General features: G+C 39.4%; 1 long non-coding RNA gene across 2 annotated transcripts; it reads right to left on the bottom strand.

Annotated features, from left to right (window-relative positions):
* Nucleotides 1-10,695: 10,695 nt before the first annotated feature.
* On the bottom strand, nucleotides 10,696-14,626 carry LOC141414067 (uncharacterized). Of its 2 annotated transcripts, XR_012439164.1 has the most exons (3): nucleotides 14,507-14,599; nucleotides 11,430-11,714; nucleotides 10,696-10,861 (listed from the first exon to the last, which is right to left on the bottom strand). It is a non-coding gene; the product is annotated as an uncharacterized lncRNA (long non-coding RNA). The 2 variants fall into 2 exon arrangements; XR_012439165.1 differs by lacking the exon at nucleotides 11,430-11,714 and having other exon boundaries at nucleotides 14,507-14,626.
* Nucleotides 14,627-22,604: the final 7,978 nt, after the last annotated feature.

Below are 22,604 nucleotides of genomic sequence, written 5' to 3'. Positions count from 1 at the left end.
AATGGCTCCATGTTCCTGGTACTGCATTTTTTTGTCTCTTTGGATGCTACTTGGGATTGCCATGTACAAGTCTTTCTCTCTCTCTCTCTCTCTCTCTTTTGCTTTCACTCTCACTATCGCTTTTTCTCTCTCGTCTGCTGGCTTGCTGACTTCCTGGTCACCCTGCTGGCCCCATGGCTTACTCAAGGGTTACAGCCTCCCCACCATGTAAATTCTGCAGAAGGTCTAGGTGACTTCAACATCCCTGTTGGAGGGCTGACCCAATACTATGAAATCTTCTTTGTGACCTTGTCATCCTCTGGCAAGTAAAGCCACATATGTGTGTGGCTGCATGGCGCCACAGCTCTGGAATCATGCATTCAAACTTCCACTGGCCAGCCATTGCTTCTTCCCTTACAATGTTTTATTAGCATATTGTTGTTGTGCTGGGGGTGCATTGTGGCATTTTATAAAAGTGCTTATAATATATCTTAGTTAAATTCACCTCCATCATTCTGCTTTACCCTCCTCTCCCCATTCTTAGAATAGTTTCAACAGCTCTCATTTTGTTAGTTCCACCACCCCTGGAATACCATGGTGCCACCACTTCTTTGTTATATTCTTCTCCATCCACTATGTGTGTGTGTGTGTGTGTGTGTGTGTGTGTGTGTGTGAGAGAGAGAGAGAGAGAGAGAGAGAGAGAGAGAGAGAGAGAGAGAGAGACAACTTACTTTAGGAAGAAAGAAATGATGCTATCTTACTGGCTTAAATATAATATCCTGGATGTTGCAATATGGTAAGAAATAATAAATTCTTTATATGTGAAAACATTTTATTGATGCTGAATATTAAATAAATTTATAGAAATTCTGATGTCACATACATACCCCATTTTGTAATATCTATTTATTTTACTTAAAAATAAGCATAATGATTTTTTGATACACAAAAAATTAACATAATGATTTCTATTTTGTAAATAAAATAAAGGGATGGTAATGTGCCTATGATTTTTTTTAGAAGTACTAGAAATCATTAAGTTTCAAAGTCTATTTATTAAGCTTTGGTATCCTAGAAATGGCAATTGGGCAAGCAGAGTGCTACAAACTGGATAAATATGACCAAGTGATTAAAAGGCTACAATCATTAAAGACCCTGATAGACACAATTTTGTGTGCCTCTTACATACGTACAGATGTTGCTTGGCCTAGAACAGAGCTATGTCCCAATACATCCATCATAAATCAAAACTATCACAAATTGAAAATGTATGTACTACAACTAACTGCTGAACATCCTAGCTTAGCCACATGGGACCGTGTAGCGTACCATGGGCTACTGCATAATGGTGTGGCTGACTGAGGGCTGTGGCTGGGTGTCACTGACCAGCATTGGGAGAGAAGATCTCACCACATGTCACTAGCCCAGGAAAAGATGAAATCACAAGTTGAGGTGCAGTATCCACTGACCGAATATTATTCCCACATGGTCAAGTTAAAATATTGTAAGTTGAATCATTGTAAGTCTGAAACCATTTGTATTATGAGTATATGATATCTATATGGTATACTTTGTATAGAGCAAACACACATATATATTTCCCCAGGGGCTGCAATAAAAAATTACCACACGTCAGGTATGGTAGCTCATACATGTAATCCCAGGTACTTGGGAAGCAGAGGATTGTGGTCTCAAGCCAGCCTGGACCAGAAGTTAGCGAGATCTCTCTAACAAATAAACAAGGCATGGCAGTTTGTGCCTATACTTCTGACTATGTGAGAGACACAGACAGGAGGATCTCAGTCTGCAGCCATCCCAGGAAAAGCCATGAGAACCTATTTAAAAAATTATATAAAAGCAAAAAAGCCTGGGTGTGGCTGAAGTGGCAGAGTATGTGCCTAGCAAGCACAAGCCCCTGAGCTCAAACCCCAATACCAAAAAAAAAAAAAACACCACAAATTTAGTAGCTTAAAATACAACACAAGTCTCTTCCTACAGTTCTAGAGGCCTAAGTCTGGACTGAAACTGAAATGGAGGTGTCAGCAAGGTTGCATCACTTCAGAAGCTCGTGGGAACCTCACCTCTGTGGGCCTCTCATGGCTGTTAACATTCCCTGACTTGTGGTCACATCCCTCCAACCTCTGCTTCTGCCTCTACATTGTCCTTTGCTCTTCTGTGCTGTAGTCTCCCTGTCTTTCTCTCATAAGGGTGTACAAGATGGGGCTTAGGGTCCAACCAGATAATCCATCTCAAAGTTCTTCTTTAACCACAGTGACAAAGTTCTTTCTGACTACCTGGGATGACAGTCACAGGAACTAGGGAGTGGGTGTCTCTGGGGCCATTTTGCAGCCTGTTGCATCTCTCGTGTGAATTATTTCAAAGTAATAAACTGACATCTGCCTAAGTTAGATGACTCACCCAAAATCCTACAAATCACACTTTCAGCTACATGATTGTAAAACCCATGTGGGTTTTCTTACCCACAAAGAGCTCAAAGAGAAGGAAAATTTAAATAATGGAATAAGCATCACATTTATTTCATTTACTAAGTTAATAATTCTATATGTATAGTAATAATATTTAATTGCACTGAAAAAGAAACGGAGGGTTTCGTGTGGAGTTTAACCAGCCTGTAGACACAGGCTGAGTCTTGTCAAGCCATCTGGCCACTCTCCAGATGAGTTATTGTAAATACGAGTTTTCAAAGAATAATTCAATTGCTAGGAATACTTACACATAAAATTCCCCCTTAAGATTTCATAAACATATGGAATCAATTTCAGTCAGGCTTTTAAAAGATGAAAAGAGGAAGGAAAAACTGTATTCTTCCTGGTACGAAAACACATACTGATGTACTACAACTCAGAAAGTGAGCTGGGCATGGTGGAGCACATCTGTAATCCCAGCACTTAGGAAGCTGAGGCAGGAGGATCTCCGTTTCGAGGCTAGCCTGGGCTATATGGTGAGACTGACTCAAAAAACAAACAAACAAGCAAAGTGAAATGTTTCTCCCTCTCATTTTGAAAACTAAAAGTCAGAGCAATTATTTCTGTGGGTGGTTTCTGATTTCTGCTCAGCTTAAATGTTCCTTTGTGGCTGTTAATGAATTGCAATTAAGTTCTGTGGGAGAATCCCTTTTGGATATATGTGCACACAATTGCGTTGTGATGATACAGTGATGAGGAGGACAGCAGGAGGAGGAGGATGTGATTTGCTGAGTGCTCACTATGTACTTGGAGTTGTTCCAAGTGCTTTCTAACTGTTAAACCATGTGGTAAGTATTATTATTGCTATTTAATAGTTCAGGAAACTGAAGAGAGGTCAAGTGACATTGCGAACTATAACTGGGAAAATGATAACATAACTGGGAAATGACAGAGTTGGGATTCCATTCTAGGATACCCAACTTCTGAGAATTCACTCCGAATGACTACACTATTGAAAGATACCCTGACCCTGAGCATTGCATAAAAACACATCACTGTGCTTACAAGTATTTATTAGCATCATTTGTGGCAAGGGCTTTATGACTGTACATATGCCTACATCAGTAGTTTTATCCAAGTACAAAACTCTCTTTGTGGTGCTGAGATGAAGCCAGAGACCCAAGCATACGTGTTCTGCCCTCAGCTACATCCCCAGCCAAGGCCATTCATGGTGCTGACAGGTGAGAAGGTGGAGAGGAGATCCCACAATGCTTTTACGAACCATGAACTCTGTTCCTACTTTTCCTTTGAAGCTCTTGTGTCTTGTGTCTTGCCATCCCACCACACATTGGCAGTGGCCATGGCAGAACTCATCGGGATGAGTTCTCTCTGCTTCTGTCTGTTGTCTCCTCTGGGTGAGTGGGTCTGCTTGCTGTGACACAAGTATAACCCAAGCTTCTCACTAGCAGAGGCCCTGCAGAGAACTTGGCTTCAGAAGATGGCAACTTCAGGTGAGAAAATTGACTTTTGTTAGAAGAACTCTTTGACTGACACTCAGACCTCTAGCTTAGGAGTTGTGTGTGTCCCATTCTAACCCAGGCTTTATTCTCTAGAATAAAAGGAGCTGACAGCAGCAGACTCCCTGCCCCTAGAACATCTCCAAATACCCATGTCCAATCTTCTAACACTTGCTGGAATAATGATTATCCCTATAAGTGAAATTCTCGTGTGGCAGAGCATCAAAGTCCATGTAACCTAGTTTCAGGCTGGATTTTCCCTGATGGCTCGTGATGTTGAATACCTTTACAGTTCTCATTCTCTATGTTCCTTTTGGCAAAATGTTTCTTCCCATATGTGGCCCTTGGTTTACTTCAGCTATTGTTTTCTAACTAATGCAGTATTTTTATTGCTATGTTTTTGGTGATGAGGATTGAATCCAAGGCCTTGTCTACACTTAGCGTGTCCTCTAACCACTGAGCCATGCCTCCAGCCTTACTACTGAGTTTTGAGAGTTCTTTATAAAGTTGAGATACACATTCTTTGTCAGATGCATGATTTGAGATATTTTCTTCTCGTCTATAGCTGAACTTTTCAAAATTTCACATTTTGATGAATTTTAATATATCATTCTTTTTATTTATGGATAATGGTGTTGGCATTGTGTCTAAGTATTTTTTATCTAATCAAAGGTCATGAACAATGTTTTACATTTTACATTTATATTTAGATCTATGGTGCATTTTCCATTAGTTTTTGCATAGGTGTGAGATTTCAGTAAAGGTTTATTTCCTTGTATATGAATGCCAAATTTTTTCACTACAATTTGGTGAAAAAATGGTCCTTCCTCCATTGACCGGCCTTTGCAACTTTTCAAAAAAGAAAAAAAATCAGCCACATGTGGTGATACAATTCTGACTTCTCCGGAAGGTGAAGATTTGGAGGATCAAGGTTCAAGGCCAGGCTTGAGGCAGAAGTTTGCAAGACTCCCAAACGATGTCTGGCCATGTGATGACACAAGCATGTCATCCCAGCTATGCAAAGAAGCACAGATGGGGGATTGCAGTCTAGGCCAACCTGGGCGTAAAGCAAGACCCTACCTAAAAAACAGCTAACCAAAAGGACGGGCAGAGTAGCTCAGTGGTAGAGTGCTGCCTTACAATGGCAAGGCCCTGAGTTCAATCCCCCAGTACCAGCAAAATAAATGAATAAGTAAATAAAAATCAAGAAGTATAGTTGCCTATATTGGTGTGGGTCTATTTTTGGACTTTTATTTATTTATGTTTTTATTTATTACTTTTTTTACTACTCTTTTGTAGTACTGGGTATGGAACCTAGGGCCTCATGCATGCTAAGTAAGTATTCTACACTTCAACCACACGCCCTTTTCCTTGTATTTTGTGTTGTTAAAGTGTCTGTCTAAATTTTCCCTGGTTGGGCTCGAACTTGTGTTCTCCACAACCACCTGCTGAGTTGTTGGAATTACAGATGTGTGCTACCACACCTGGCTCATACCACGGAATTGACTACTATAGCTTTACAATAAAATTTTGAAATTAGATATTGCAAATCCCCCTAAATTAGTTTGTGTTTTCAATATTGTTTGGTTCTTCTAGCTCCATTGCTATAAATCTTAAAATCAGTTGGGCTACCAGTTTAAGGTTCTTATTAGAATTGCATAAAATCAATAGAGGCAGATAAATAGAAATTATCTTATCTGAGCAAGAAGGAAAAAAAACTGAAAAAAGAGAATAATCCCTTAGAACCAAAGAGAAAAGTTCTGTGCTCATCAGAGAAAGAGAGAGAGAGAGAAAGAGAGAGAGAGAGAGACGAGATGAAATAGAACAGAAACATAATAATATGTTGAAATGGAATACTAAACATTATTTTTTAAAAGAGAAGACAGGAAACAAAAACAGAAGAACAAAAAATAGGGACTGAAGAGAAAATTAGTAAAATAATAGAATTAAATCCAAGTATAGAAAGAATTGTACTAAACATAAACGATTTAAACACACCACAGAAAGGTAGAAATTGTCTGAGTATATTTTTAATGAACCAATGATATATTACTTATAAGAAACTCATTTATTTTTTTTTTCATTTTTCTTTTATTATTCATATGTGCATACAAGGCTTGGTTCATTTCTCCCCCCTGCCCCCACCCCCTCCCTTACCACCCACTCCACCCCCTCCCGCTCCCCCCCTCAATACCCAGCAGAAACTATTTTGCCCTTATCTCTAATTTTGTTGTAGAGAGAGTATAAGCAATAATAGGAAGGAACAAGGGGTTTTGCTGGTTGAGATAAGGATAGCTATACAGGGCATTGACTCACATTGATTTCCTGTGCGTGGGTGTTACCTTCTAGGTTAATTCTTTTTAATCTAACCTTTTCTCTAGTTCCTGGTCCCCTTCTCCTATTGACCTCAGTTGCTTTTAAGGTATCTGCTTTAGTTTCTCTGCATTAAGGGCAACAAATGCTAGCTAGTTTTTTAGGTGTCTTACCTATCCTTACCCCTCCCTTGTGTGCTCTCGCTTTTATCATGTGCTCATAGTCCAATCCCCTTGAAGAAACTCATTTATGATATCATGATATAAGTAGGCTAAGCCTAGATGGCTAGGGCAGGAGGATGGAGAGTTCCAGGCCAGCCTGGGCTACATAGTGAGACTTTGCACCAAAACATCAACAAAATAGAAACAAAACAACAGCAACAACCACAACAAAAAGCTCAGGTGGCAATGTTACTGCACAAAATTGATTTCAGGTATCAGGGATAAGTAGAGAGAGTTCACCATGAAGACACAGCAGTCATTAATGTTTATATACCTAATGACAGGGCTTTAAAGGTCATGACACAGAAACACATGGACATGGTAGGAGAAAAATTTTAAACTCCACAATTACAGTTAGCAATATCAGTAACATACAGAACTGACAGAAAATCAACAAGAATGACGAATTGTATACAAAGTGACAGACTCTAAATGTCATGTATAGATCGTCCTACCTATCACAGTTCACAGTAGAAGATGCATTCGTTCTAAAAGTACATGGAATAGTCGACAAGACAGATCATGCCCAAGGTCCTAAAACAAACATTAACAAAGAATTTAAATCACGAAAAAATAAAAAAGTATATCTTTTGATCCATAATGGAAAGTTAAAAGTTAACAGCAGAATAACAGGAAGGATAAAAGAGAAACCTCCAAAAGCTTAGAAATTAAGCAGCATCTTTCTAAATAACCTATGAGTTGAACAGAATGTCTTGGGGGGGATAGAAAAAATTTTCAAGAGAAAATAAAACAACCTAAAATGTGTAAGATACAACTGAAGTAGTGCCTAGAGGGATATTTATAATATTAAATGTTTATATTAGAAAAGAATGCCAGTGAAGTGAGATACTGTCTCAAAAATAACCAAAACAGAAAGAACTGGGGGCGTGGCCAAGTGGTAGAGCACCTGCCTAGCCACCACAAGATCTTGAGTTCAAACCCCAGTATCACAAAAAGAAAAGAAAAACCTTCACATAAGTTAACAACACGTCCATCTTAAGAAGAATAAAATAAACACTAAGCAAAAAATAGGGAAACATAATAAATATAGTGGTAGAAATAAAGGAAATTGAAAATAGAGCAATACTAGAAAAAAATCAAAGAAACCAAAACCTGGTTCTTTAAAAAGACCGATAATATTGACAGAATTTTAGCAAGATTGACAAAGAAAATATGAGGGAAGAAACAAATTGCCAATATCAGGAATGAGATAGGAAATACCACTACTAACCACCACCAACATTTAAAAAAAATAAGAGAGCCTGGCTTGGTGGTACATACCTATAATCCCAACTACTCTGAAAGCTGAGGCAGAAGAATTGCGAATTTGAGGCCAGCCTGAGCAACATGGTAAGATCTTGTCTCAAAATAAAATTAAAAGGGCTAGGATAGAAGTCATGCCTGTAATCCTAGCTACTCAAGAGGAGGAGATAGGGAGGATCACGTTTCAAGACCACCCTGAACAAAAAGTTAATGAGAACCACCCCCCATCTCCATCAACGAGCTGGGCTTGGTGACATGTGCCTGTGATCTCAGCTATGCAGAGGCATAAGAAGTAGAATCACATCCTGAAGCCAGTCCTGGGCAAAAACAGGAGATCCTACTTAAAAAATAGCTAAAGCCAAAAAGGGCTGGAGGTGTGGCTTGAGTGGTAGAGCACTTGCCTGGCAAGTGCAAGGCGTAGAGTTCAAAATTTCCTATTACCAAAAATAATAAATAAACAAACAAATAACTAAAACAAAACCACACGATATCAATTAATAAGGAAAACCATTTGACAAAATTCAACATCCACTCATGATATAAACTCTTGGCAACCTAGGAATAGAAGATAATGTCTGCAGTCTGATAAACGCATCTAAAAATGCCCTACACTAAGATCCTGATGAATGGTGAGGCACTTAGTGCTTCCCCAGGAGATTGAGGCGAGGCAAATGCTGGCCTCACCACTGTCATACAACACCAAACTGCCTGCCCCAGCCCATGAATCGAAAATAACAAGCAGGAAATGTGCCAGCTTCACCTCTCACATGGCAGAGATTTAATGAAGGGTATCACAACTGGCCGTGGAGAAAATAATTCTGGATGAAAAGAAAATAGTGAGAATCCATCGGGCATATGAATGTGATCTGATTATTTTCCATATTGTGGAAGAAAACTTAAGATGATATTGACAGAAGGTGACAATAAAAGGAGCAATTTATTTCCTGACAAGTTCAGAAATATAATACTGTAAATTTCCATGCAGTGAAAGAAACTCTAAAGAGCAAAAGCATTATAAAGTCCCATAAATGAGAAAGTAACCAAAATGCTCTTTTCAAAAATCACCATAAAGAACAGAAGAAAAGAGTTAATAGTTCTTGTTTTGAGGATTAATGGAAAAGGTGCTTATTTGTATCTAGGAGATTTTTTTTTTATACTTTGCTCTAAATCTTTTAAAATGTAATGCCATGGTAACAGCAGTGTTATGCTCCGCTGTTTAAATAAACTTAAAAGTTCTATTTTTGATAGAAAAAACAATAATGGAGTAGAAAGCCATGCCTGTCTATGTTTCTCATTTGAATACACTTAGAGGATGTCCAGCTCTTGGCACAACAGCTGGTGAATGTGGTGGGGAAGATCTGGTTCCTTTTTTTGGATGGAATTCTGGTCTTAGTAACAACTGCATGACCTTGGACAAGTTACCTAATCTCCTTGTGTTTCAGAGCCCAGGACACTGATGGATTACCTTTATTAGGAATGAAAGATTTTAAGGAGTTTTGAGAACCATTAATGCAGTCAAACACAGAGAGGAGTTTTAAAAGTGCTGCCTTTGGGTGTCTAAGAAGAACGGATAAATAGTATTTAGAGTAGCTTAAAGGGGCACAAACTCCTATTGAGAGTATTGGATGATGAGATTTTTACTGTTCTTTTCAGGCAGTAACCTTGTGACTTTTTGTCACTTTGTTCAGTCAAAATGTTGTAATTAGTACTTTATAGATTCTTATTCATCCTTAGGGTAAAAATGGAAATAAAAAACAGATCAGATTTATAGTCACAGAATTTATTAACACCCAAGTTCTTGTTCTAAATTGGCGTTCCTACTCACCTAAGTGAGATTAAAATTGAAATAAGTGCCTGAGGTTCAAGCTTGAAGTGTGTTTGAGTTAGATAGAAGTTTACTGCTTCTGCAAACAGTGGAACTGACTTCCTATCATACCACAGTCAAATTAACCAGACTCAGTTACACCATAGGATATGTCAGTGTTGCTGAATGTTACATCGTCTTCAGACAGAATTTGCAATGACAACGACAACGATGTTGGTGATGACAGTATGATAAAAATAGCTACTCTTTATTAAGAGTTTATTATTTATTAGTTGCTATTGGTATTGCAATTGAGTTGTTTCCCAATTTTTCCTGAAAATAAGAATTTCTTAACTGTGCTTAGTAAATATACAGATTTCCCATCTGCATTTCAATTCTCCTTTATCCCCATTCCTAGCAGGGAACTTTGTGGAGTTTGTGCTGAGCTGATTATGTACTGCACCCATTGGCATATTTGATTTCCACAAGCGTGGTATGAAGTACATTCTATTATTCTATCATACAGAGGAGAAGCCTAAGGTAATAATAAGTGGAGTGATTTGTTTATGCTGAGAGCTTGGAACTTGGAATAGTTATTCTCAGGTACATTCATGGAGGTCTGCTGTTTCATTTCAGTAGAATTCCTGACAGGCTTAGCTGGCTTCCAGGAAAGCTGAGTTGAATTTCTCAGTTGCTGGGTGCTTCTGTGTACGGCAGAGACCATTCTAATTTGCCCCCTTCCTCATCCTTCCTGTTTCCTGAAGGATTCATGCTTTTGCTTCTCCTTTCCTTCCCAGCATCTCGAGTTTCTCTCTCTTACTAGCTTCTCTCCATTTGTTCTTCCATTATTACTTGAGTCCTAAAACCAAGACTTCAGAGTTTGCTCTTTGGGAGCAGAGCTAAGACTCATAGACATGGTAGACTGTAATGAAAATGTAATGAGCCATGGAAAAAGGGCAAAGGCAAACAGTGCTGAGAAACATTGGAAAAGAGATCTACAAGTCTGGCTGGTGGTGAATCTCAAGTGGTAGAGCATCTGCCTAGTAAGCATGAGGATCTGAGTTCAAGCCCCAGTACCACCAAAGAAAAAGAGAGCGTGAGATCTGTGAGTCTTACTTTAGAATATTGAAGGTGATGTGGCATGGGCCAAGTCATTCACACAAAATACAAAATGTAGGCTACTGGTAGATTTTTTAATGGCAGAGTTGGGATGATTATCACTCCTCAAATTTTATTCTTTGCTCCTTTTCTCTACTTTGAAAATTGGGTCTCTGTAACTTAGACCAAGTAGTGGAAAGTAGATCTTCATCTCAGCAATGGTTTCCCAGTCCAGGCGATCTATTTCAAAATAGGACAAAATTACAACCAGCTGGTAGTGATTTACAAATCCTGATCCCTGCATAAAGGGGTGAGAATTTACCAAATAGTTCATTTCTTGTCAGGGCACCAGGCTGTGTTTCCCTCATAGGACAACATGGATATTATGAGGTTTTTTGCTTTTATTTTTAATTTTGTTAGTAACCACAAGCCACACTGTTCCGGTATTTTGAATACAGCATTTATAAATTGAAAATAGAAGAAGGGGACAGAATGTGCAATGTTTTCTAGTTCATTGTTCCATGTCCATTAAAAAAAAAACACTTTAGAAGGAAAATTCTACATTCTTCAAGGTAGCAACAGTGATGGTATTATTCTCTCTGCAATATATGATAAAGGATAAAAATGAAGCTCTTTGAGCATCTCATCTGTCTTATTCATCTTGGTTTCCACATGGGGTGACCCAACAATTCTTATCACGTCTAACAAATACATGAATAGGCAATTGTGTACTGTTCACCACCCATTGTAGGCTGAATTGTGACCCTGCCAAAAAAAGATATGTTGGAGTCCTAAAACTCCCCAGTACCTGTGAATATGACCTTATATGGAAACAGATTCTCTGGAGATTTAATCAAGTTAAGATGAGACCGTTAGGATGGGCTCTGATCCATCACAAAGACGGGCACATGAAGACACAGCCGAGAGAGGACGCCATGTGAAGATGGACACAGAGATTGGAGTGATGGGTCTCCAAGCCAAGGAACACCAAAGACTACTGTCCACCACTAGGAACTGGAGAAAGGCACAACCTGATTCTTCCCACGAAGGAAGTGATGCTTCGACACTCTGATTTCAGACTTCGGCCTCCAGACTGTGAGAGAATAGATCGTCATTTCAAGCCACCCACTTTGTGATACTACATTATCACAGCCCTAGGAAACAAATCCACTACCTTCATGAAAACTGTCCACAAAGGAACTCTGTGTAATATTACACATAAAAGTTAATAAAAACACTTAATCTGACAACTGTTATAAATATGAAAAATATTATCACATGAAACATAGTGGATGTGATGGTGGGGGGGAGGCTACTTTGATGGTGAAAGAGAAAGATTTATTGCAGAGCAGTTTGGTTGCCCTTCAGAAGTGACATGAGAGATGGTTGTACCTAGGGGTGGACAAATGTGGCCAACAGGCCCAAATCAGCCCATGGTCTGTCATTGTACAGCCCCTGAGCTAAGAATAGTTCTTACATTTTTAAAGGATTCTTGAATGTGGGCCCATCTCTCTATTCCTTCTATCTAGATGAGGCCTCAGAATATGAGACGAAGAAGGAGCTACTAGGTCCTGTGAAGACTGTGTGGCATAGACCCCTCCACTCCCAACTCACATTTTCCTGTCATGTGAGGAGTAAATCTTAATTGTGTTCAGTCATTAAGATGCTCAATAAATGCAGATGGGAGTACTGTTACCCTATTACCATTACCACCCTATCCTAATAGATGTTCATTCTCTTTCTAAGCCTAATTTTAACTCTAATTAAGGCAGGAAAACATGCAACGGAGGCCGCATGTGGCTCACAGAGCTCAAAAATATTTACCACCTGGGCCTTTACAGAAAATACTTGTCAACCTTTGGCCCAGCCCCGTGGTTGACTGACTTTGTGGTGCTAAGCTCAGAGGGGTCAGGGCCTCATGCATGCTAAGTACACTGTATCACTGAGCTATACCCAAGCCAGAGCCCAGTGATCCATAACATTTAATTCTGCAAAAAGAAGGAGGAAGAGCAGGAAGAAGAGAAGATAAAATCAGCCAGATAAAGCTGCTCTTCTGGATGAAGAAGGGTCCATAGTCTTGAAATTTCCCAAATAACTCAGTAGCCCTTGACCTGATAGAGTGCCAGTTTTCCATTAAATAACCAGTATAGTGATGCTGGCAACAATCCATGGGTACTCACAGTGTATCACGACAGTGCTTTACACATCTCATATATCCTTAAATTTAATCTCCAAAATACCATGACAGCTGTGCTACTATGAACTCTGTCTTTGTACACAAGGGAGCTGGAGTTTTGAGATATTAAATGAACTGGTCATTGTCCCTCCCTCAATATGCCCTTATTCTCTGTACTCACAGAAGTGGTACCCCTCAGCCAAAGTTTCCCATCTAGGAGAAACCCAGTCTTCTCTTTCCCAGAGATTTCCAGCAATGGTCGGTCAGGCATGTTTTTCACTCTGCTGTGGCCGCTCTTCCTTAACTTTGCATCTCATCCTTCCCTTCCATTTTCTTTTGCTACCACCTCATACCTGCCTTGACTGAGACTGGTCAATTCTTTCTTAAACACCCCTCACCACCCCCCCTCATCAGGATCATTTTTACTCTAATTTTATCAGAAGGTTGCATTTCTGGGAAGTTCAGTCTAGCCTCATACTTGGATACTTGGAACCAGTAGCTCCTTCTCTCCTGTGAAATGCTAGATGTGATACATCCACCTTCTTCTCTGCCTGTGATGACTTGTATGTGTCACCTACACCAAAAATATCAATTGCCAATAGCTGTAAACTAATGGCTTTAACGTACAGTTTACAGTGGTGATGATAATAATCAAGTACTTTATATGTATATGACTCTGTGAGACATGGCTTACTATAATCCCCATTTTACAGATGGGGAAACTGAAGCACAAAAGGTTAAGCAACCTGTTGGAGGACACAGAGCCAGGAAACATGGAGCCTGACTTTGGACTTTTGCATAAAGATAGCAGCCACCTTGGGTAGGCTTCCTGTCAGGCCTTCTTGGTGGTGCTCTATGTATGTGGTGAGAAATTCTTATGAGATTTATACCTATATATTTTCTCTGCTATTTCCTGTGATCTTCTCCCCACCCCCTCCAATCAGGCAACTAGGCCTTCTGTAAAGCTTCAGGGAAGGGACAACCAACAAAACACAGATAACAGAAGAGTCATATTTTTAGCTTTCGAGTCCCAAATCCCAGGTTCTGGTCATAAACCAAAGATGTGAAAGATTAGATGAAAAAGAAAGCTGAAAACCGTTTTTTTTTTCCACCCAGACAAGGCTCTTCAAACTTGAGAAAGAGAAGCCAAGCAAACTGACTCGATGGTCCAGTGCTTGCAAAGGAGTCCTGAGTACCTATCACCTGCTCTGTAGCTCAGCTACCCCCAGGTGCAACATCAATGGAACTACCAACAGGGTGGGAGGTCAGACCCATCCTATGTCCTCCTGGGGTTTAGATGAGGACATCCTGATTTGACTGAGATTACATCTCCATGACTAAGCCAAATTGGAACTCAACATAGAAATTAAGGGGAGTTACAGAGAAATAAGGAAAGTTGCATTTCTTAAACAGATGTGTGGGGCCCCTGTATACCCGTGCATTTGCTATGTCTGTTCTGTAAAATAAAACTGTGGAGTTATTTTTTTATTAACTCCATATTATAGCATTTGATTATAGGGTAGAAAATTGACTTACCCAGGGAATATAGCTAGTAAGTAGAGAAAACAGGAGACAAGTGCAAAATGAACAACGAAGGAAAATAAAAGCTGTAAGAAACAGAGTCTATAAGGCCCAGCCCCCAATTCACAGCCATAAAGAAGACTTCTCTTTATCCAATGGAAGTTGGCATTTTGTCAGGGTATACTTACATTTTGTTTGATGGGATAGTTATTTTCTTGATCCCTTTTCCCGAAGCTCTAGCTCGAGCCCGGACATTGTGAAAGTGTAGCCAGCCTCCACGAAGGAGTTTTTCAACTGTATTGTGGCTGAAAAAAAAAAAAAACCCAACTGCATGTGAATCAGACTGCTATCATGGAAATTATGCTTTGTGACAAATATGTTATGAATGGCCACTCATAAAACCACGCCAGTATGTATGCTATCATAGCATTCAATTATTTTAACCTGCTGTGAACTTGCTTGTGATAAATCATGGGAAAACCAAAGAGAACTATCTTTAGTCACTGCCCTGTTTCACTGGCTCGAGTCATTCACGGCTCTAAAAATACAATTTATATCATCGGATTCCTGAAATTCTTTCAGTGCTTACATTCTGATTTAAGTGACATTAAAGCTAGGGTGATTAAGCTGAAAAGTCCAAGGCTACTGACCAATGTACCCCTCGGTATTAGCTGTCTAACAGATGGGAGACATTGCTTATCAGACTCACAGCGCCAGTGCAGTTTGAATGTGGCCGATGGGCCGGAGAAAGTCTTGAGAGTCTCAGCCTGAAAATCAATCTTTCAATGACAGCCTACAGGACACATTTGGTGGGACCCATCTACAGTAAGGTAGTCATACAATTTAATTTCCATTTTAGAACGTCTGGAGAAGTGATGGAGGAACCATTTAATATGTATGCCAGGAGTCGGGCACACACTAGTACTGTTTTGTTTAAACAGAAAGATTCAAATCACAGGTAAATAATTTAAAGACCTCAATATTTAAGGACCACTTCCCAACTCCCTTCTCCATGAACTATCTAGAGAAAGAAATGTCATTTGACTACTTTTCCTGTGGTTCTGACATTCTCCTTTATATTCCTAGGGACACTGGAGTTGCTGTTGCTTATGCAAGTGTTGTGTGTCTATTTGTACATAAGCAAAAAGAAGACTGAGTTAGGTTCTGATATGCTGCTTTTGTAAATGAAGGGTTAAGAGAGTTGGGACATGATATTATAGAGCTACAGAATATGATTGAGAAAATGCCTTGCTGAAAAAGACAGCCAACTTACTGTGACTCACTTAGCGTGGACAGTAACTTCTCTGGCCTCAATTTCCTCTGCCAGCAGAATGTAGGCAGTTGGATCAGATCTGTGATTCTCAACCCCATGCAGTGGATTACAACCACCTGGACAACATTCCAACACCTATGTCCACTCTAAGAAATTTTATTTAGTTAGGCTGGGGTAGGGCCCCCAGGTGACTCTATGTGCAGTCTGGGTGGGGTCTCTACCCATTGTTACCCAGCATCTTCTGGGATAGGCTGAGCTTTTGGGAGAATGAAAATAGAAGGCACAGGAGTGACCCCTTACCATTGACCTTGGTCTGTTACCATTGAAATTGTTTGAATGTAATGCTTCCTAGAATGCTTTGTGGATATTTTCTACATGGGGACAAGACAGTAGTAGAATGTGTTTCCTCCCAAAGATACAGAGTATATGGCCCAGAGTAAGGGAAAAGGAAAGAGGTTTAGTAAATCTTGAGTAGGCATTTGCATAGATAATGGCCTCAACATTTTCTGATGTGATCAAAAGCATGTATGTGTGTTTGTGTGTGTGTGTGTTTTCCTCAAGTCTAGTAGACGTCCTGCATTGATTAGGGTCAGAGTTTGAAGTGGACTTGAGTCTTTCTTGGTCAAGCATTTATTCTACCACTGACAGGCTTCTCATGTAAGGCTTTAGGATCCTGCCTGTGACATAGTGACTTGAGAAACAATTATGGATGTAAAAATACTATTAATGAGAAAAATTCTCCTCACCAGCTGGGCTCCAGGGATTTCTGGATTTGATTACCAGCTTTTCGATGCTTGACGATTTACACTGGTATTTAATGCTTTCTCATTTTTCCTGATAGGGACCACTAAGCACGTTATGTTCTCTCTCCCAGTTGGCAACTCAACAAAGGCCAGCAATAAAAACCTCCACTTGTGTAATAAACTGTTGTACAATCTACTGCTTATGAACAAGGTCCCTGAAAATGTGCAACCTTTCTGCACGTTAAACACAAAACAGATGGAGGTTTGAAAATAACTTTCTTCTTCAGGGGAGGGGAAGACAAAACTAAAGAGTCCCAACTTACAAAACTAGAGGCTTCATTCCCCATTCCAGGTTGTAAAGGGAAGTCATAGTCTTTGAGCCTTGCTACACACCTTGGGAGACTTGTGAAGTAAAAACAAGGCCGTTATTTCTTCTGGAAATGCTATATATATATATACACACACACATAGGTATGGAAAGTGAAGTGACTGAACTGTCACTCATTTAGTCAGGTAAATCAGCCATGTCACTAATTCCTCTGAGGCTGTCTTTTAAACCTCATATGTAAAATGGTGATAACTTGGAGCCTTATTGCCAAGCACTCCAGAGAAGGGAGTTTCTGGAAATATAAATCTTCTTATTTTAGTGTTACTGTTGTTTACCATTTGTTTTTGTTTATTTGTTGGCTTTACATATGTAAAAAAGCAAATATATGTAATTCCTGGGATAGAAGAAATGATGGAACCAAGAATTTATAAATGATGTATGTATACACACATGCATGAATGAATTCATCTATGTCTATTTATTTTCTCTTATACTGCCATGTGTTGGGAGGAAATGTGAGGTATTTTATAAGGATATACAGTTATCATGTACTGCTTAATAGCATATAATCTTAGTTTTGGAAGCAACTGAGATTTTCATATTAAATGAAACTGAAATTCCATCTCAAAATAGTAAAATAACTACCTTCAACTCCTGTCTGCCTGCTGGAAGCAGTAAATGTGCTCATCCTATGGTAAGCTAGTGTGGGTAACATTTTATAAAACATAGTGATATCCACAGAAGGTATTCTTCAAAATACAGGATCTTGTGATATGCCAAACATGACATCTTCTAAAGGAGTAAGACGCTAAGATTGAAGCAGTAGGAATTTCATGCATATAGGAACTGATTACTCAAGGGTTGGAAGACCAAAAGAACACCAAGGAAGATTCTGTTACTCCTGACCTGATACAGCAAAAGAAAAAGATTCGAGTTGTTGAGGGACTGGCATTTACATCTTTCAAGATGGGACCCAGTTACTGTGGGTGATCACTTTAGAAAGCAATAGAAGGTTTTGGAAATGGTGCAGAAGGCCAGTCCCTATAGCCAGAGAAACACCAGGTCTCTCTCTAGCACCACCTATAGGCAAGACTCAAGAAACCAGCTAAGGAGAACAGGGAGTAGGAGGAGGGGTTGGGAGCTTAGGACCAATTTCTCATCGGAGACTCCTTTGAGATAGAATGGTGTGCAAAACCCATGAAAACTGACTGAACCGAGCTTTATGAGCAGATTTCTCCCAGACCAAGAAAACGGCAGGCAAGAAGCCAGACTGGGTGTTAGAAAAAAACACTCCACGTCAATGCCCAAAGAGACCTCCTTCTAGTTGAACTGACTTTTAGCATTTGTTCAGTTAGTAGGACAGGAATAACAAAAATTGCAGAGCTACTAAGTGGTAGTGATTTGTCTATAACACACAAGATTGCCCAGCAGCCCAAGTGTTTTTCTCTGTTGGACTTAGCTGCCAGCCATAGCGCTAAAGCCAGCCACTTTGCTGTATATATGTATTTAACACTTGTCATTTTTTCCAAAGTATATAATTAATAAACTAAATTATATTTAATCCTTCTATAATCCAATGGGGGCAAAACAGATCATTTTTATTTATCTTTATTTTATAGATGGGAAGGTCACCTTCTAATTAGCTGGAGTTGCACCTATGACTCCTGACTTCTAGCCCACTGCTCTTTTAATCATGACACAAAACTAAGAATTCCTTGGTTCTGATCATGACTTTGGCAACCATTTCAAACACGCAAATAAACCATTCATACTGCTGTGCAGTAGTTCCTTCCCCAGCTCATTTCTGCAATTTCATTTCCATAGTTCAAAAATATTAAATGGAAAATTCCAGAACAAACAACTGATAAATTTCAAGTTACATGCCATTCTGAATAACACCATGAAATCTTGTGCTGTTCTGCTTCTCCCTGCCCAGGTCATGACTTGTCCCTTTGCTCAGCATATCCATACTATAAAGGCTACCCTCCAGTTAGCCACTTAGTTGCTGTCTTGGTTATCAGATGAACTGTTGTAATATCCCAGGGCTTATGGTCAAGTCACCCTTTCTGAGAGAGAGACAAGAAAAGAGACCACATCCATGGAACTTTTATTAGGGCCCATTTTCTATTTTATCATTGCTAACCTCTTACTGTGCCTAATTTATAAATTAATCATCATAGTATGTGTAGGGGAAAACATTGTATATATAAGGGCCAGTACTATGGGAGGTTCCAGACACCCACTGAAGGTCTCAGACCATGGATAAGAACTATGCTAAACTACTGAGTTCAGCTAAAAATACTGTGTGACACCAAGGCCTGGACAACTCTCCATGTATCACTCCAAGTTTCCTTTGCTTTTCAGATCTTGATGCCCTATATAGAGTGTGTTTTTATTCTCTACATGGCTAATGAAGGGATTGCATTTTAATTGATTTATAAGACATAAAGTCAGTAAGTGAGAAAAAAATCTCACACAGACAACATTGACTTTGAAAAAAGTCTCTTAAACCTCCCATGAACTTCAGATATAGCCTCTGAAGAAGACCAGCCCTGCCTGTTTTCTCCATCGTCTTCAGTTACTTTTATTGGGCTCCCAATGATATAATTAGCCTGCACTCAGGGTACACATTGGACAAAATCTTTGTATTTTTCTCTGGAATCGTTCTCAAGACTGTGACATGCTCACCCTTGAGGCTTGGATAGGCACTAAGGCTAAGCAGGATTGCAGCCGTGTGGTCCTTGACAGGCATTCTTCCCTAAGCCAAGGCCAGGTTCACTCTCGGGGCCATTTGCATTCTCACTGCTCCCCTCTTGCAGCACTGGCCACCTCCCCACTTCTTTGAGGTTCACATTGTGAACTCCTGTAGATAAAGTGTATATCCACTACCGTCAAAATGAATCACACTCATTGACAGCCCATTGACTGGGTGTCTTGAGGTTCAAAGCACATTGGAGAAGCTTGCAATGCTAAGAACATGGGCCTGAAAGTTAAGAATCAAAGTTCAAGTTCAGGAGGCACTCGTTAACCACGTGGTCTTGGAAAAATCATCTGAGCTCTCCCAACCTTAGATTCTTCAACGGAAATCTTTCTCTCCTACTCACACAATGGATGTGAGACTCAAATAACAAATAAAATACTAACAAATAGTAATAAAAATAAATGCTTTGAAAACTATAAAGATTCTACAAGATGGGTTTTTTAAATCTTTTTTTCCATTGGTTACAAGTTTATCTCTGACATCACCCATCAATTAAAAATCTTGTCTACATTTAATTATTCTTTTTTTAATCTGTTTTCATGGTTATGACTTTTTAAAATATTACTACTTTGAGTTCCTTGTGTAGACTCTCCTTGGCTACAATAGTACAGTATCCTCTTCATATATCACCTGATTCAGTGTAAGAATGTATTCTTGAGGATTTTTTTTACATCTATGTAAATAAAAGGGGCTGTGCCACAAAACACCGTGGTCTATCAAAAAATATGTCATCTTCTCTGTTGCATGCTAAGAGAAATAAGTCAGACAGAAAGCCTATGTACTACTGTGATCTTATTTACTCAACATTCTGGAAAAGGCAAATCTGTGGGAAGGACCCTGTACCAGTGATTGACAGGGACCTGAGGAAGGGGGACAAAGAGATTGCAAGGTTGCAGAGGGGGGTTCAAATGTGATAGAACCATTGTGAATAGTAATAGAGTAGTGGATTCTGTGCTCATCAAAACTCATAAAACTTTGTAGTACAAAAGTGAAAGACAATGTATGCAAATAAAACAGCAGGCCACCAAAGGGTCTGAGGATAGAACAGAGGGCCTGTGTAAGAAGAAACTAACTAGATTATACATGAATGACATCAGCTCATGGAGACAGATGGGGAGAAACAAGGAGTGGACCTAAGTCATTTTGGAAATAGTACTGTGACTGAAAATTGACAGGCTAAAGACAAACACAATTCTATACAGACAGGCTACTCTAGCTGGTAATACTGCTTCTCACAGGATGACTGGCTAACAAAACTGCATTATGAGGAAAGATGTTTGGAGAAAAAGAGAATGGGTGGTGGGTGCGAGGAGCCTTCGTTCAATATGTCTTCTTGGGTTAGTATAAATACATGCATGTTTTAGCTGTGTCCACCGTGAGGCTATAGAAGCAGGAATATCTGAACACTCATGCATACCAAGTGCCCAGATCCCCAGATCTCAGTCCCAATTCTTCTTAAAGGAACCAGGACTCCTTGTATAAATGATTGATTTTAGAGCTGATATAGGAATTATACCAAAATGAGTCTGGGATATCTCATAGGGCCAGAAATCAAGAAAATCCTCAAAAACAAAATGATAAGCACGTCAAAGGGACTTAGAAAAGAGTTCTAAGCTGAAACAGTTTGAGCAACAACATAATGTATCATTTTATTATGCCAAATACAAAACTCCATTTGGGGCCTTGATGATCTAAATAAAGAGTATATAAATCAATAAATCAATCCTAAATAAGAAGGTAAAATTTATGTAGCTACTCCAGGTGACATGGTTCCAAAGAGTAGCATCTGGAAAGGACTTTCTGCTTGTTAGGGAGGCACTCTATCACTTGAGCCGCAATGCCAGCCCTGCTTTGGTTATTTCTGAGAGAGCATCTTGCTTTATATCTCAACTATTGGTTGAGATAGGGTCTCGGGAACTTTTTGCCTGAGCTAGCATGGAACTGCAATCCTCCATATCTCTGCTTCCCGAGTAGCTAGGATTATAGGTATGAGCCATTGTGCCCAGCCTCCAATCTAATCTTTTAAAAATGAAATCAACAAGACAATTCTGAAGTGTATATGGACATGCTTAGAGTCTCTGAAATAAATGAAAAAAAAAAAAAAAAGGAGACAGTCCTTGAAGCACTTACTCCACCTAACTTCAATACTTTTTTTTTTTCAGCACTGGGGATCAAACCCAAGGCCTCACACAATCACTTCAAATAACAAAGCAATTTCTTTGGACATGTTCATACTTATACTAAACTTTCAAGTCTTTAAGTTACACAAGCTTTATTTCAAAGTGTCTCCTCCTGTAGAGAGAAACAAAACTCCATTAGTCTATTCTAAGCATATAGTGAACTTGCAATTTAGACAGCTTGACTGCTAACTTCTAAATACAAATCACTTCAGTATTTGCCATTTTCCCTTGAGTGCATCAGTCAGGAGGAATCCAACATCGGAGACAGGGATACATATGTGGGAATTTGTGCTACTGTTCTTCGATGATGACAGATAGATTCTGTCACATATATTACATCTATCTCTTTCATAATCCAAACCATATATCAGACGTCTGCCCCAGTTTTTAGTGCTAATACCCATTTTCTAATTTTATTCTGCTCTTTCAAAACCTTAAAAATATATGGTCATAATTAAATATACTCTGAGAGGTGGTTTTCACATAGAGGACAAAACTAGCCTTGGTTTTAGATGGCTTAAATTTGCTCCTAGATCTTCCAGTTACCAGCTGGTAAACTTAGGCAAGCCACTTAGCCTGTCAGCTGAAACAAGGGACTATTTGCTTATACATTTCACAAGATTATTATGAGTATCAAGCAAAATAAAGTGTGTAAACACACATTAAAGCTGGTAAAAGTTCTGCTCAAGTATAATTCAACAAATTCCACAGCGAGTTTACCTTGGTGGATAAACACTGTTAATCATAGCCTGATAGAATTTCCTGGTGGCACACTTGAGCTCCAGGCAGGGACAGGTTATAAAGTAATGTGTTCACGCAGGTGCATAGAGACCATGTGGTATCCCTCGGCTTGTACCATATCGTACTGAAAGGGGGGCAATGGGGCAGAGATAACTTCCTGGCTCACACTGTCTTACCACCCTTGCTTCAACAGCACTTTGGTTTTCTATTACCACATACCAAACAAACCACCACAAACTCAGTGGCTTAAAACAGCCCAT

Source organism: Castor canadensis, chromosome 11 (assembly GCF_047511655.1).
Source record: "Castor canadensis chromosome 11, mCasCan1.hap1v2, whole genome shotgun sequence".
NCBI lineage: Eukaryota > Metazoa > Chordata > Mammalia > Rodentia > Castoridae > Castor > Castor canadensis.
The sequence above is the reverse complement of the archived record's forward strand: the minus strand, read 5'-3'. Positions and strand labels throughout refer to the sequence as shown.